Source organism: Paramisgurnus dabryanus, chromosome 22, assembly GCF_030506205.2.
Source record: "Paramisgurnus dabryanus chromosome 22, PD_genome_1.1, whole genome shotgun sequence".
Taxonomy (NCBI): Eukaryota; Metazoa; Chordata; class Actinopteri; order Cypriniformes; family Cobitidae; genus Paramisgurnus; species Paramisgurnus dabryanus.
The window spans coordinates 14,358,902-14,376,574 of record NC_133358.1 but is presented as its reverse complement, the minus strand read 5'-3'; the positions used below and the strand labels follow the sequence as shown (position 1 = coordinate 14,376,574).

The following is a 17,673-nucleotide window of genomic DNA, read 5'->3' as shown; positions in this document are numbered from 1 at the left end:
AAGTAAAGAAATTTCATGTTTATGTAAACTGTTCTTTTAGTTAAACCATTAAGTAAATGATGAGAAAATAGGCATTTAGTTCACGGTATCCAAAAAGTTTTAGGTCTCTATCTTACACCCAGCACAATGCGGCGCAATGCGCGACGCAAGTGTGTTTTGCTAGGTTCTACCCTGTGCAATTATCATTTTTACGTATAGCGTCACGTTGTTTAAAAAGCAAATGCATTTGCGCCCCCTTTTGCGCCCATGGGCGTTCTGGTCTGAAAACGAGGTGTGTTCAGGCGCATTGTTGGCGCGTTGCTATTTTGAGGCAACTAAAATAGACTACGCCATTGACCAACAAAAACCTGGTCTAAAGTCTAAAGTCAATGGCGCAATATGTTTTTTGTTATTTAAGGAGCACATTAGTAATATGTGCCTATATAAACGGGATGACGACGCAGGTTTGCTTATCACATATATGAATGCGCGGCAGCACAAAAACGCTTTTAAATATGAAAGATTAAAGGATTGAATGTAAAAGATTATTATTGAGTCTCTTGGACATAAATGAAGACTAATTATGAGACGTTAAGGCACAAAGAGCTGCTTCACCTGCAGCCCGGTAAGTAAATAAATGCTTTGCTTTAAACAAATGCATCTGTTTTTAAATGTTTTTTTTTTATGCTACCTCACAGATTTATTGTATATGATGACTCTGTACCTGTGGATATGGTGGGATGAGAAACATTTTTAAGTAATGCTTAAAAAAAACTTAAAATAGGGCCCTTAATGTTAAGTGGGTGTGATTAATCTCAGCTAATTCTCCTTCACATGTTAGTAAGGTCCTTATATAACACTGTGTAATATGTTGAATAAAAACACAACAAAAGCATTTATTTACATAAAACAGACAGATTTTTGATGTCCAGATTTATAGGGCAGCCGAAGCCTAGAGATTTGGGCTTTAAAGTTGCCTTTCCACTGTACACGACATTCGGACACGACTGTTTGAGTTCGCCCCCTAGTGGCAGTCATAATGAAGTTTTAATTTATTCGTAACTTGCGAGAGAAGCTTATTCCAACGCAAGAGGTTAAATTGTAATATTCACCATATTGGAATAAATAAATTAATGCAAATGAATGAAACAATAAACAGCTATAAACTATTTTTTATTCAAGATTAAAATAATAACATATACATATTAAATTAATAATGTATTACTTTTTTAAAGGACTTAAATGTTACTGCTAAAGTGAAACAAAAAGGATTAAATAATTTCACCTTGCACTGTGTTTTGATTGAAATACATCCCTTCGGTTGGCGTATCGCACGCGGTGTTGCACACCTTAAAAAACTTTTACGGATCCAACGTTCAAAACAGATCCAAAAATTATGTATCTGCAGTTGGTCGTCACCTCACACAGCCCCTTTGCGACCCTCCATAGGAAATTGATGACTTCTGGTTTATTGGTCGTCATTTGTCGTGTAAAGTCGAATGGCGTCTTAACCCGAAAATCGCAGAGTCTCACGGCTGGCAAGTTGCGACTGTGGTGCCCTTGAGAAAGGCACCTTTACACCAGCTGCTCCCTGAATGCTGCAGTAATAGCTGCCCACTGCTACAGGTGTGCAGTGTTTACTCACTGAGATAGGTTGAATGAAGAGGTCACATTTTGAGTACGGGTTGCCATACTTGATAAAACTTTCACTAAACAATAAAATCACAATACTGCCCAAAGAAATAAACGGTTGCAAGCAAAATGAATAAACATAAATCCTTTTACTAATTAAAAAATCTGGAACTTTAATGGCTGCTCCTAAAATCATTTATGCTTGCAAACTTGGATGCAGTAAATGTTTTCTGACAATAAAGTCAATATTTGTTTAATGCAAAAAAACAAAACAACCATCTAACCTAATTAGAAGCAAGTGTCCCATAAAACCTTAAAGCTTTTGTTGCCATTTTTTCTGTTCCATTTAGAATATAAATACATTGATCTCTCTGCCGTGCTCTTAGACAAACACAAACTCAATAGGAAAAATAAGGTCCTGAAAGAAACTTACCGAACATTTAATGGCAGTTACAATCTATTTAAGCCAACATCTGATTGTCCAACTATGGAACAACCCAAGCTAAATTGTGTAAGGAATCGGGTTTAGACATTTTGCCAGATATTTCGACAGAAATTGTGTTGGTCGCACAATTAGATATGGTGGATTGAGCAAAGTCATTTGGCTGCTCTGAAGAATGGTATAAGTATCTTTCTAATGGTTTTATTATCTGTCCAGGTATTTTGGTATAACTTTTGTCTTTCTTTCAGTTTGTCAGTTCATTATTACTCTTTCCCAGTCATTGGCGAGTTAATTCTTTCCTTAAAGCGCTTCCCTGCCAATGACGAGTTTTTACGGCAATCTGTATTTCCGCTATTATCCACCAGGTGGTGCTCTTACTCAATTTATAAAACCTGGAAGTATTACCTTAGGGCAAAAAGTTTAAACTCTGTGTATAGTTTGATCATCACTCTGAATCTGTATCTCTATCAAAAGTAATTTTTTGCTCAAAATTTTGCATTTTTGAAGAAACCTACCCATATTTGAAGGATGATAAAAAGAGAACAAATGAAGGTAGGATGAAACTTTTTTTTTAAGCAGAGGGTCTGTTCTTTCATTTGATATATTGTATGTTTACATATTTAAAGAAGAACATTGTCTGGAAGGAATTCAACTTTTGTGAAAATCATTTAAAATGTTTTCGCTGGCTGGGCACTATTTTTAAAAAACGCTGGCGGGGAAAGAGTTAAAGGCTCATTATAGTTGTGCGTAGGTCCTACAGCCTATAGCGGCTACGAGTCTCATAGGTCCCGTACACACTGCATATTAATTCGGTTGTCACTTCACCTTTTAATGCTTAATCCTGTTCTGTACACACGCAGTTCAGTAATTTACGGGACTCACAACCGCATTCTACAACCGAATTAACTTCCGCAAAATGCAGGTAGTGACAACCGCATTTGCAGAAACTTTGCATAGTGTGTACATAACCTAACTGAACAACTAGTAGTTAATCAAGTGTTTAAACGTGCATCATAAACATGACAGGTCTCTCTTCTGAAAAAATTAATTCCTAGAAGGGGAAAAGTCTTCTGTATGTGCGGTTCAGAAAATGACAGAGGCACGAGTGTTTGCTGACTAGTGTTGCCAGATCTTGCACTAAAAAACAGCGAACAAGAAAAATCCAATAATTAACCGAAATAAATCTAAATGCTTTACCTTAAAGATCAAAATATCGGGACCGGAACCTTCAAACTTTATTAACACCAAAAACTTGATCACTTCATGAGTCGAAAGCCATACACGGTTAAGCGCCAAAACAGTATTTACGTACAAAAAAGACAAGGACCTGGCAACACTGCAAGACCGCACGCTGTGAAGCAGCCTCACAAAAGCGTACAATACACAACGCCAAGACGGAGGTTTATTGAAAAACACAATGCTGTTCAATTCTTTTGGTCAAAGCTGTGAGTGATAAGCACGCGAGACGGCAGAACGTTGCTATGGTTATTTCTGTGTCAATCATCACATTTTCGGGAGTGAGTCTTGTTCCGTACAGACATGAAACAAACATTTAGGGGATTCACTCCCGCATTTAAATGCGGTTTTCACTCCCGAAAGTTTGCAGTGTGTATACAAGACCATAAATACTTCCGCGTCATCGTCTGCATCGATGTGCAATTACACATGCAGACAGCTAGTAGGCAGTATTCATGCGTGTGACTCACAGTAGCAATGCACAGCCAGAGAAGAAGCAGGTTGGGAAGTAAACCCACAAACGAAAAGAAGCAGCTTGTTGTGTATAATTTGAGACGACCAGCAGTGATGGAGGTAAACAGACAGCGACGTTTGTTGTCGTTTGAGTTAAATCACTCCTTAACTTGGCCCATCTTTGTTTTTACCATCGCAATTAAGTGGAAATGCCTATGAAGAAATGCGATGTGGATTTTTTATACCTGCAATGGAGGGGTTCCAGTGGACCAATTACAGCGCTTGCGGTCTGCATTGTTAACATTTTGGTGAGGCACGTGTCAGGCTATGCATGACTATAAATTACACTTCAGAGTGGACATTTGGTGTACATCTTGTAAAGTTTTTTCACTTGAATGCTGTTTACACTGTTTTATTGAGAAAATATTGTGTTTTTAGTTAATATTCTGTATTTACTGTAAAGCTGCTTTGCTACAATGAAGAATGAAAAGCTATAAAAGTGCTATAGAAATACATTTAAATTGAATTGAACTGAACTGTAGTTATTGATAAACTCACAAGAACTGTTATTCAATGTAACAACAATCAGCTTTTTGACTAATGTTTGGATTTTCTCTGGGCCACTGAAGCCTGTCCAGCAAACAGAGCCAATGCTCTACGCCCAGACGATTTAACTGGACATGTATCTCTCCCTGCTGATCTGGGCTTTTGCAACAAACAAATCCAAAATATATGACCAATACAGCAGAACTGAAGCCAGGGCCACAAGATTCGGGCCAATACCGGCTTTAATTTTACTGCTTGAGGGGAAGAAACTGAGACATAGATGCTCGAGGCTGCAACTGAAGTCTGAACTCTAGTGCCAATGTAAAGAGAGGAGGTGCTGAGAGGAACGACATGTCAAAAATTATTGATGAACAAATGTGGAACATGAGAAAATAGACACTGCTGTTTCCATCGGGTGTGGTCCAAAACTGAATTAACTGCATACATTGGCACCTGCCCTCTAAGGTAGCACCCAAACCATCATGAAACCACAAGACTTTTGTGAGGGAGCAAAAACATGCAGACTCACATTTGATTTAATACTTTGACCTTAGATGACATACAGTAGAATGATTGAACGGGGTATTTATGCTTGTTCTGTGATGTGACATGTAGACAATTTTTTTTGGGGGGGGTCTGTAATGCCTTAGAAGCTTCCTAAAAACCTCTCTCAGATATCTCTATTAGGGTGGGGGATTTTAAACAAGTGGTTTTGCACCTATTTGGCTCCCTCTACTGGCTTAACTTGCAATCTCATTACTGATTGGCTGACTTTGCTGCCACTCAAAAAATGTAACCAATTATTTTAAAGTGGAGGGGCAGTAAGATGCCTGTGATGTCATAAGCATCAGTTTTTCAGATTGGGCCGTTTTCTGGCTGACATTTCTAAAAGAGGAATTACTATGAGACTGAGATGTTTAGCATGTCTAGCACTTTTTGTATGTTCGTGAATGCGGGTAGACTACCATTATTCAACAAAGACAAGGTAAAAAAAATTTTTCATTCTCTGTCCCCTTTAAATTGTCATTGCGCTCATCTCATTTTTTATTGAGCACATTGCAAAGCATTCTGGGATTGTCTTCATAAAATGTTGTCCATGTAGGCACCAACTGCTTAGGTTTTGGGGCGAAGCAAGAGTTTTATGGTCTACAGTATCTTCTCCTCTGTGTACGGTTTTGACACATCTAAACAGGCATCTGAAGCCCTTTCTCACTTTAATGAGCACCACTGTTGGTATACACAATGGCTTCAGTCCACTCAGCTAAGTGTGTATGTGCGTGTGTGTATGCCCTTATGCTTTTCAAAAGAGCCATCTGCTGTTTGATCAACAGTCTAACACATTTCAGTGTAACAGAGAGTTACTGTACTTTATCTCTGCCATGTGCCTGATTGCCTATTCAGTGATGTAGGACATTGTGACCTCTCAAAGACATTCATACTGAAGAGCGCTCTCAGCTGAATATGAGATTTACATATTTTTAAACTTTAAGTACATTTTAAAGAGCACCTATTGCCCGATTCACGATTTTACATTTCCTTTAGTGTGTAGGTGTGTATTAGTAATGTTAACGATATGCAAAAGGTACAAACCCCAGAGTAAACAATGACACCCCTGCTAAAAAAAACAATAGACACCATCACAGAAATTCTATTGGTTTTATTGGGAATTTTATTGGTTCTAATGGAATATGGCACAAAACACACTACAGTGTATTGGTCTTTGTTGGTCTCTAATGGTATCTATTAGGGCTGTCAAATTTTAATTCGAATTTCGAATATTCGTCGAATGTAAAAAAAATATGCATATTCGAACGTAAAACTTTGCATTCGAATTTTACCTGTGTCAGAAGCCCACGCAACGTGATGATGACGTAACTGACGCGGATTGTTATACAGAGCGCGGCTCAGCCATCTATGCGGAGCAAGCCAGCGTTATTCATTTGAAAAATAGCAAGAAAAGACAGTGGGGATTACGAGTCGGACAGAATACATATTAAAAGGGCTGTGTGATGCTTCTTTGGTTTTTGGAGCATCAACTGGAATTCATCCGCAAAGTGAAACTAGCTGAGATGACAGAATTAGTGTCGTCTGCTTTTAAATGCAGTTTTAAAGTTTAAAATAACTGATCAACACGAAAGTGCCATAATACAGCTGCTTGTTTAGCAACATTAAAACCATATGTGCATCTACAGAGTCCACACCGCATATGAGAGCGTTGCAATGTAACGCCGCGGTGGCTTTATTTTTATAACTGATTGGAAACTTGACTTTCACCTGGATTTGATATGCAAGTTTTTCATCAACATTATCCGCATGAAATATAAACATGATGATCATCTGCCAACTCGACTGTTTCACCACGTCCTCTACCTGTATTAATACGGAGAGTCTGCTTTATTAACGGCTTCACTCTGCGCGTAAGTTAAACATTTCTGTTCTGTACTTTATTACTCGCATATATTTCTACATATTTTCAACCAAGGAACACACAAAATATAATATAAGTTGTTGTGAATAGCGTTTAAGCTTGACAAAATGTAAATGACTAATGATCTTTCCCACTTATTTTGGCTTAAATAAAGATTCATTCGTTTTCATACTTTATTAGAAACACGTACATTTATCTACTTATATATTATATAAAATGCCCTATATTCATATGCGTTGTCTATGTATGGCATTCGTTTTGTCCATTTACAGGTGCACAAATATACTGGTTAATTTTGATTTCATTAAGACACCGTGTGTTCTGTATTGACTGAGGCTCTGTACATTTTTTTGTAAATTTAATTAATGTATGGTACATAAAATTATTTGTAAATGTATTCATGGATAGTTTCTTGACTATGTTTGTGTTAATAGCCTACACACGCTGGCTGCTGAGGCATTTTGCACTTTTGTTCCTTTGCATATGAATTTAAGAAATTATGTTTAATTTATTAGTGTTTATAACATTCGTTTTAACAAAAAATATGCGGTGCATAATTTGTTTATATTATTGGGGCTTTGTGCTGCGCCCTCTTGTGGGCTTTTAGGAGAATTTTCTCCAAGATAAAGTAGGTCTTTATAATTCGAATATAATTCGAATTTTATTATTTTTCAAGGACGAATTTCGAATGTACTTGTTCAGCCATTTTGACAGCCCTAGTCTATTGGTACTTTGTATTTGTTCTAATGGAAAATAGCCCAAAACACACTACAGTGTAGTGGTTTTAATGGTAAAACCTAATGGTTCCTATTGGTATTTTAATGGAAACCATAAAAATTTTCTGTAACCGTTTTATTGTTTTTTTTCAGCAGGGGCAAGTTATCGTCTCCAACGTAAATCTCTTTTCTTGGACTACAACAAACACACGGATTGTATGCAATAGTTTACTTTCTGGGATTGATGATGTAGAGAAGACCGACATTATCATAATTCCTCCCCCTTCAGACTCACAGCCTGTAACTTAACTCCTGTTAGCATTGCATTGTGACAAACCTTTTAAACATGGTAAGGAGCGTCACACTTACGCCTGACGTCAGAAGTATTCAGGCCAATCACAACGTACAGATTAGCTGGCCAATCAGGGACACAGAGCTTTTCAAATCTGTGCATTTCCGGAAGAGGGTGAAATCTGGAGCTACAAAAATGTTTTTAACCATAAACCACGCAAACATTTATTGTATTTCATGTATTAATGTATTACACCAAATTAGGGATGCACCGAATCCAGATTTTTTGGGTTCGGCCGAAACCGAATACCGAATCATACTCGCATCCTTATTCCATTTACACAGTAAAACACATTAATGAAGTAAACAACGTCCACCGCAGTGTATTTTTCATTTTATTTAATTTTAACTGTAAAAAAAAGGATAGGCGACATTATGCCAGGATGACAAGTGGGAAAAACTATTTTGACAATTACCATAAGCCTATGCATAATGAAAGCGATGCGGTGCGACACGCTTGTTTTTCTAGGTCCGTCCGCGAAATGTGAACCGCCTAAGGCTCACCGAAAGAAAAAGCTTATCTCCACGTCAGCACCCGATGTGTGTAATCAACGGCCGCGTGACTTCGACCAGCGTAGCGCAAGCCTAGGGTTCGGTTCGGTGGAAAAAAAATCTAGGATTCGGCCGAACCTGAACCCCGTCAAAAAGCCCAGTATTCAGCCGAATACGAATCCTGGATTCGGTGAATCCCTACACCAAATACACAAATTAACGTTTTTAGCAATGACATAGGTGCACTTTAAAATGTATTTTAGACCTGAATGCCTCATATAAGAAGATAATTAATTTGTGTTTAGCTAAAGAAAGGAAACCATACACATCTGGGATGGCATAAGGGTGTGTAAATAAGTGAAATATTCCTTAAAAGGGACATTTCATCAGACTTTTTTAACTCTTTCCCCGCAATTGGCGAGTTATCTCGTAAATTAAGAGAAAAAAGCTTCCCTGCCAAAGATGAGAATTTCCGGCTTTCCGCAATACCGCCATTATCCACCAGTTGCGCACTTCCGCAACTTTTACAACCCGGAAGTAACGCCTCACGTGAAAGAGAAAGAACTCTGTGTATGTTTTAAAGATCGCTCTGCACTTGATCTTTATCAAAAGTCCTTCTCAAAAATTGAATTATCTCTTAGCTTTTTGTTGCAAATTTGGTGTTTTTGAAGAAACCTACCCATATTTGAGAGGTGATAAAAAGAGAAGTAATGAAGGTAGGATTTTTTTGTTTGTTTGAAAGCAGAGGGTCTGTTCTTTCATTTGATATATTGTATGTTTATATATTTAAAGAAGAACATTTTCTGGAAGGCATTAAACTTTTGTGAAAATTATGAAAAATGCTGGTGCTGGCTGGGAACGGCAAATAAGTCTTTGGTGTCCCCAGAGTACATATGTGAAGTTTTATATAGATAATTTATTATAATGTTAAAATCACCCATTTGTAGGTTTGATAAAAAATTTGCCGTTGTTGGGAGTGTCCTTTAAAATGCAAATGAGCTGATCTCTGCACTAAATGGTAGTGCCGTGGTTGGATAGTGCAGATTAAGGGGCGGTCACAGGGGAACCAGATTTCAATTACAAAATTTTTTTCATATGCTTGCAGAAAATGGTTTATCAAAACTAAGGTACTGGGTTGATCTTTTACACATTTTCTAAGTTGATAGAAGCACTGAGGACCAAATTATAGCACACATGAAAAAGTCAGATTTTTGTGATATATCCCCTTTATAAACTTTAAAGCATCCTTCACAGAAATAATCTGCATGGCTCCAAGGGGTTAATAAAGGCCTCAATGTGATTTTGTAAGAAAAATATCCATATTTTAAACTTTATAAACTATAATAACTAGCTTCCGGTAATGATGCCATCTTGGACTCACGTGATTCACAAGATCACTGCAAAACGTACCCATGGCAACCAACACTCACTATGTTAAAACTCTTGGGTAGGTTTTGAACAGAGCTATTAAGCAGTAGCAATCATGTGGGTGCCACAAATTCAAGTCTGGCCAATTTAAGTCCTCTCCCACCACTGTATCTAAAAATATGAAGTGGAAAAGGCAAAAAAAAAATGTATTACAAAATGTAGCTCATGACTTTGCATTTTTTATGTAGTGTAGTGTACGACAAAAAAAAGTCTGTTTTTACTCAGTTTAGTCAAAGCCAAAAAGCCACAGTAAAAATGTCTGCTTAAATGATAAATTATACAATTTCCATGCCAGACAGCTTACACAGCCCTGTTGAGAAATACTCGGTAAATATAGTTGACACGGAGATGTATTATCTTTACAGTCGCTGACAATGAGGCACTTCAGGGGCCAATGACGCAGAGCTGATTTATCAAAAAGAAGCCAAGAGATCATGACCAAAGTGGGTAAAGTCTGACAACACTCAAAATCATCTCAGGACTCTAACCATTTAACCCTGCATGCCACGCCAACAAGCCCTGACAGCAGCAAAGCATCATGGGAAATCTCCCAGCATGCTAACTGGCAAACTGCAGTGCTGACAAAGTCATTGTTTTTAACACTCTGTGCTAAGACAGATGGATATGCAAAACCTTAAGAATAAACCACAATCAGAGGTGGAAAGAGTACTGAAAATTTGTACTCAAGTACAAGTACAAGTAGTTGCTAAAAAAATACTCAATTACAAGTAAAAGTACTGGTGTTAAAAATGTACTTAAGTAAAAGTACAAAGTACCCCTCTTAAAAACTACTCAAGTACAAATTACTTTTTAGCCGGTGATATTTATTGAATAAACATTAAATCCATTGAATGAAATCAGAGATATGAATGGATTAAAAACAGGCAATTTGTGTTTTATACGAATAAACACATAGTACAGGAATTTTGTCTGTTTAAAGAATGTTAAATGATTTTAACAGCAGCTATATTATTTCATATTGTTTCTTCATATAATTTTTATCAAGTTATAAAAATGGTCTAATGTTATTATTATTAATGAATTATGATACAACATAAATAAGCTTGTTGGGTTATTTTATTTAAAAACAGATTTTTTTACATTAACTCATTCCCCGCCAGCCATTTTTCGAAAAGTTGCCCGCCAGCATTTTTTATGATTTTCACAAAAGTTTTACAAAATGCTTCCAGGAAATTTTTCTTCTAAAAATATATATATCAAATGAAAGAACAGACCCTCTACTTTCAAACAAACAATAAAAAAGTGAAAAACCGTTCCATCCTTTTTTTTTCCCTGCTTATAAACTCTTAAATATTGGTGTTTTTCTTTACAAATACACATTTTTTTAGCAAAAAGCTGAAACAATTGCATTTTTGTGAAGGAATTAAGTTAGAGATCAGATTCAGAACGAATATCAAACATAAAATTAGTAAATAACGTTTTGGCTTCAGTTTATCCATAAATTGGTTAAGTCCGCTGTCTAGTGGACAATCGCGGTATTGCACATTAACATAAATTCTTCAGAAACACGTTTTATGCAAATGTTTTTTTTTTCTTAATTGACAAGATAACTCGTCAATGGCGGGGAAAAGAGTTAAAAATATTATTGGACAAGAAAGCTTTCCAAAAGTACACTACTAATATTTCAAAAGTTATCAGCATTTATGATTTAGCACTGACATATGTGTAATTTAGACAGGCTGTCAGTGCAGTTACACTGCTACGCCACACTGAAAAAAATGGACTTGGTGGGTCTTTGAATTTAAATAAAATAAACATGTATATGCAACACAAAATATTTATATTCCTTGTGTAAACATAATTTAATTGATTAGGATGAAAATGTTTTGTTTGAATGTAAAATGAACACATTATTCTCACATTGATTAAAATTGATTGAATTGAATACTTAAAGCAATAAAATTGAGTTTGCACACAAAATGGCACCTCCTGAGCAGAAGGTGGCAGTAACGCTCAATAAAACGGACGTCAATCGCCATAAAAGAAGAACATCGTTTGTTTTGGGCGCCAAAATGAAGACTCAGCAGCCAGTCAGTCAGAAGAACTCTCTCAGACGGACACCACGTTATTAAAGTAAGTTCTATTATTTATTTATGTTCCATTTATACGTGATACATCTTCACTAGATAGACAGTTTTTTTTACAATATGTAGCCATTGCAATGACTTGTAGTAAAAATGAGTTTGGAGGATGTTGGTGGAGTAAGTTAACGTTTCAGTCAGTCAGTCAGTAAGTGTAAGGCTCATTAAAGAAAAACAGCGTTTTAAAAATGTCAGCTGTATAACGTTATTTCACGTTTGGTAGTTTTATCCGAGTTGAAAACTGACAGATTTGAGTTGACTTTTGAGGCACTTTTTACTCAGTTGTTCTATGGAAACGGTTCAGGACAAATAAAACGCTAACCAAACGTTATTCTGTCCAGAGTAACGTTATCCATGTAAGTAATTTACCAGATGATATCAGTTGACTACATTAATAATGACATTGCGTATGAAACAAACTGTCTGCTTAATCAGATGAACAGACCAGCGTCAGTTATTCATGACTTCACTACGCCACGAGCAACACTTGATTCAATTAGAAAAAGCTTTTTTTAAATGTCTCGCGTGAGGTCTGGTATATTAACTGAAAAAAATATCGCTTTGAAGTGCCACACCTTAAAGCTGACGTTTTCAGAAGAGAACCTTGTTGTTTTAAGATCTAATTTTGTCCAAAATTGCGTCCTATGACAGATATAATACTTATTTCATTATTGCTCTGTGTATGTGTGACCTTAATCATTTGAGGTTGTGTGTTGATTTCACCTCTGAATATTTCCTCTTATAGGTCCATCATCCTTGCACACACTCAAAAGCATTGGTAAGTAATTCCTATCACTGTTTTACTGCTGTTAGGAGCTAAATCTTATTTTTGTAACTAATATACATGTATTATTCTTTGACTCGCAGTACTCAAATATACAATGGTTGGTTAATTTGTTTTCAGATAAATGCTGAATTTAAAAGAATCACTACTGTCTTATGTTCCTGCGTGTCACCTGGACCTCCAATCCAAAAACCTGACGAAACTCTTCTATCAGAAAGGAGGACAGCTAGCAAACAGACTTCAAACAATGAATGATCAAATGACAGAAGTAAGTAATATAGATTCATAGACATAAAAATGTGTAAACATTGTTGGAAGTACAGAAAATGTAGTATGTTTTAGTTACATCTTTTGGCACACGGGTCATTAAAACACCTGGGAAGATTTAAAGGGGTAGTTCACCCAAAAATAAAAATTCTCATCACTTACTCCCTATCATGTTGTTACAAACCTTTATAAATGTCTTTGTTCTGATGAACACTAAGGAAGATATTTTGAGGAATGTTTGTTCCCAAACCAATCATAAGCCCCATTCACTTCCATAGTGGGGAAATATAATACTATGGAAGTGAATGGGGCTCATGAACAGTTTGGTTGCAAACATTCCTCAAAATAAATGTCTTCCTTCGTGTTCATCAGAACAAAGACATTTATACAGGTCTGAAACAACATGAGAGTGAGAAAATGAGATAATTCACTTTTGCTGTGATTGTCAGGTATGGTAGCACACACTCGAAATGTGGCCTCTTTATTTAACTCATTCCAGTCTAGTAAACGCGCGCACACACCTGGAGCAGTGGACAGTGCAGCTGCCTTGCTTTGTAACCCATACATTTGTAACCAATTGTAATATGCTGTGGCAATGCACATGGGTCTGTATACTTACATTTATATTTGTTTGCATTGTACTAATTTCCAATGACACTTTTATTGTAACAGTAACTTTTTTCTGTTTCTTTAACTACATTTGTCTGTTTTGTACAGGGCATGGATGAAGTCAGCATCAGCGAGGTCATTTGAAGACACCACTGTTGGGATTTGTGCTCTCAAACAACATGCTTCTTGTGATGAAGAAGAGGATCTTTGTATAGTCCTGGAAGGCATGAAGGTGTTGCAACATCGTGCCATGTTGTTTGAGCTGATGTATGCCTTAAACCTGAGCTATCCTGATCTCTGCTTTATTTTTGAAGAAATCCAAAAGATTTTAATGGAACTGCATTGAGCGTAACTTTAACGAACAGTTTCTTTCAGTGAAAGGATCAGAAATACTGTGCTGCTCATTTATGTTCTTTTTATTTATCTGTTTTAAGTGTTTTTTCTTATTAAAACATTAACCGTTTGCTGCTCAGAGTTGATTTTGGAAATGGTTGTTGTATTTTGTTTTTGTTGAATCTTTGATTATCAGTTTATACAAATGCTGTAGCTCTGACTTTCTGAAGGATTGATATTTTCCAGTTTTTAAATCCATTTTAAAAATAATAGTACTTACTGTTTTGCATGTCTCTTTGGAATGCAGTGTTTGTGCTTTAGCACTTCTAAATCTACTGTGATAGTATCTATTTTAAACATTTGGGTCAGTTTTACAGATGGGGCTTTTTCTAGTCCCAGACTTTTGCAATGCCTTAATTTGAAAACATATTGCACTGACATATCTTGACATATATCAGTGCCATTGTTTTGTCTCCAGATGTACTCCAGTGTTGTTTTTGTAAGGTAGGTTTGTTTGTAAACTTTTTTTGTAAAAAATATCCTAATATAACTAGGGCCTAGTCATGGATTAATCTACAACCTGTTTGGGAAATTGCCCCTTTGTATGTACTGCATGTGCTGATTGTTGTAATAGTTATTGACTGTTGTTGAATTAATGTGTAGTAATTTAAATGAATTGATGATCTGAAAGCAGTGGTTTGCCTCAATATCACTAAACTTTTGTTTAAAACTCTTTGCTTTTTATGCCAATGCAAATGTATTTTGTATTTAAAAAAGAAATAAATAACATTTGGATAATTATGGATGATTATTCTGGTTCCAGAAACATAATGAAATTGCTTTAGAGTTACATAATCCCATAATATAAGCATTAAAAAAAGCATGTTGGAATTACAGATGAAAATCTAGTCCCCTTACATAATAAAATTAGTTAAACATTACAAAATAAATGTGTTATAGTAAAGAGAAATAGCACTTTGAGTCAACATATTTATATTAGACTACTTGAAACAATTAAAATGTTTTGGTCTGACACATAAAAATTAAATGAGGAAAATTATGTTGGTTTAACACAATCGGATTATGTGGGACCGATGTACACATTAAAATTACGTAAATTGAAAGGATTTTTTTTTTCAGTGCAGTGGGACGCGGCAACAGACGAATTTGATAAAAAGAGTCCTTATTAGACTGTTTATTATTATAAGCTTAAAACATTGATTCAATATGAATAATACAATGTTGACAATGACATGAAGTTTAACTTTGAGCGCCATTTTACAATGTTAAATCTTTTTTTACGGTCTACGTGCTCGTCACCTAGGTAACTGAAGCTCATGTTTTAGGTATGTGACAAAAAATATAAATACATAATTATAACCATATGATAGATAATAAAAAGAACTTTAACATGGTTTTTAAATTATTAAAATCGGATAATTATTAAGAAAGTTATGGAATTTTTTAACTCGAAAATTAGGGGGCATTTTTGTACCCAATTAAAACTAATATAAAACTATGAAAAACTTCCGCTTGACCAAACACTTTAAAATATCATAACTTTCTCATTTCTTGGTCTATTTGCATAATTCAAACACCACATTGTATGTAATTAAAAGTCCAAGATTAAGATTAGGATATATAAATGTTATTATTTTTGATTAACCACTAATTAATGAAACCGAGAGCATCAATCCACGCATATCTTTCCATATGAAATCAAAGCCCTCTCAAATAAAAGCTGTATTTTTATATATTAAAGAAACATTTCATTGTTTCTTTAATATTTCTTAATTGACTAATAATGCTGGCGAGCAATTTAAATGGTCAGATATTATTAATACATTAATTGATGATTATGTTATTTATCATTAATAATAATTCAATAAATGCATGCATGTTGCATGCATGTATTTATTTATATGTTTGACAAAATTATGCCAATAATGTAATCTAGAGATTCTAATCCTTCGTTCTGTATGATTACTTTGAAAAATAATGCACGGATTGATGAAAACGGAGAAGTTTTGGAAGCCAATATGATTGAATGGGCGATTCTGCTTTTGACAACAACGTCACTTGCGGATCTTAAAAAAGCACATGCGAATGTTACAATCAATCCCAAACTTCACCTAATTCAAGTTAAATGTATATTCTATCAAAAGTATTTGGTTTGAAACAAAAAATACTCGCCTTCATAGAGGATTTCAATGCCAAACACGAGAGAAATTTTGCTTCGCTTATAACTTTCTTCTTACGACAGCAATCTTGGAAATTCGAACGTGAGAATCAACGTGAGGAAGTAATTTATGTCACTAGTATATGGGCTTTAGAGGTTTTCACAAAGCAAAGATATGACAGATTTCCTAAGTCACCAACGTGTCTGGCGCTGAATACCTGCTGGGAACACAGCCGTGGGAACAAAGCGCTCGTGCGTATTACGTCATTTTGTCACATACCTACATGTTTCAAGTGATGTTTTCTGGCAAATTATCGTGAGGTCTACCCAACATTAAAAACGAAGACGATCAAATAAATATGGTTATAAGTCTTCTTACCATAATGTGCTTTTTGAGATTAGAGGCTGAAGTATTGTAAGCCGAAATCACTGCAGATGGCAAACAAAGTTTGCATTACATTTACACGCTGTCTCCTTTCCTTCCTCTGTTTGAACAACTCCCAGGTGCGGCCATGGGCACTCATCATCCGGTATTTCTTCTGAATTTTTAATTAATTCAGCGTCCATAACGCCAAAGTTCTTTGACATTAAAGCACTAAATACAACGTCACAGTGAAGGACGCACGAGGATCGATTGAATAGCTCTCCAGAGACCGGGCTTTTTTCCGGTTCAAATACAAGGTATGGGAAGCCGATCTCCTCAAAAGAAGGACGAAACTGCGCCACTCGATTGATCCGCGCTGCGCGGACCAATTATACGCGCGGACCAATGGACAGAGCCGCGCGACTGTCTGGATAGCGCAGAGATGAGTTGTTTACTTGCGCCACCCGATGGATAGCGCAGCGCTGACCAGGTTCATCAGAGCAGCGCGACCCACTGGGAAGCGCAGCGCGACTCTGATGGAATAGACTCGATTTACCCACAATTCTCTGCTAGTATACAATTTATTTCCGGTTTAAATAACCATTTTGTTTATTTTGCCACAAGACAACTTAATTTACTAATGCATAAGTTAAAATAGCATCTAAAACACTTATCAGCTTGATTGGTATAATCGGGTAACCATAAATAACAATTTCTTCCTCTTGGTAGTTAATTTAATAGAGGTGACCACACGTCTGACGTAAATTATCTCTGTTTATTATTATTTTTTTTATTTTGTGTTAAAGATATGCACGAATTCTACTATTCTGTTATTTGACATTAATAAAAATGATTACAATATGAATGGCAATGATCAACGATTTTTTTATCTACGTGCTCGTTTTATATTTATAATATCTTATATGGTGTTCTGAGTCCGTTTAAACACACTTCTGATGCTGCTTTGCTTCGTCATTTGTATACTTTATGCATTGCAGTTACATTTATTTTATTATTTAATTTTTGTAATAATTTTTAATGATTTAATAATGACATTATAGCATTATGCAATTGTTTTGCATATATTTTTCTGGTAGTCCCAGCTGCATTTCTTGACATATCAGGAAATAAATGTGGGTTTGCAAGTTACTTTGGTTTGTTAGTCCCGCACTGATAAAGTGACATAAGCTGTATTTTTTAATATCTCAACTGTTCCCAATAACCAAGCACTGCTATTTAGACCATTTTGCAAGTCGTAAACAATTGGTCGAAGCTCTTTGTGTTTCAGTTTTTTTACACGTTGGGATAAAATACAAAGAACATATAGAACTG

General features: G+C 35.8%; 1 protein-coding gene and 1 long non-coding RNA gene across 5 annotated transcripts in view; one reads left to right on the top strand and one right to left on the bottom strand.

The window, feature by feature from the left end:
- myripb (myosin VIIA and Rab interacting protein b) overlaps positions 1 to 17,673 on the bottom strand; it is a 150,012-nt gene that overhangs the window by 108,912 nt on the left and 23,427 nt on the right. The gene's annotated exons all lie outside the window — the stretch shown is intronic.
- Positions 11,755 to 14,036, top strand: LOC135785566 (uncharacterized). Of its 2 annotated transcripts, XR_010546654.2 has the most exons (4): positions 11,755 to 11,797; positions 12,551 to 12,583; positions 12,710 to 12,857; positions 13,574 to 14,036. It is a non-coding gene; the product is annotated as an uncharacterized lncRNA (long non-coding RNA). The 2 variants fall into 2 exon arrangements; XR_010546653.2 differs by lacking the exon at positions 11,755 to 11,797 and having other exon boundaries at positions 12,362 to 12,583.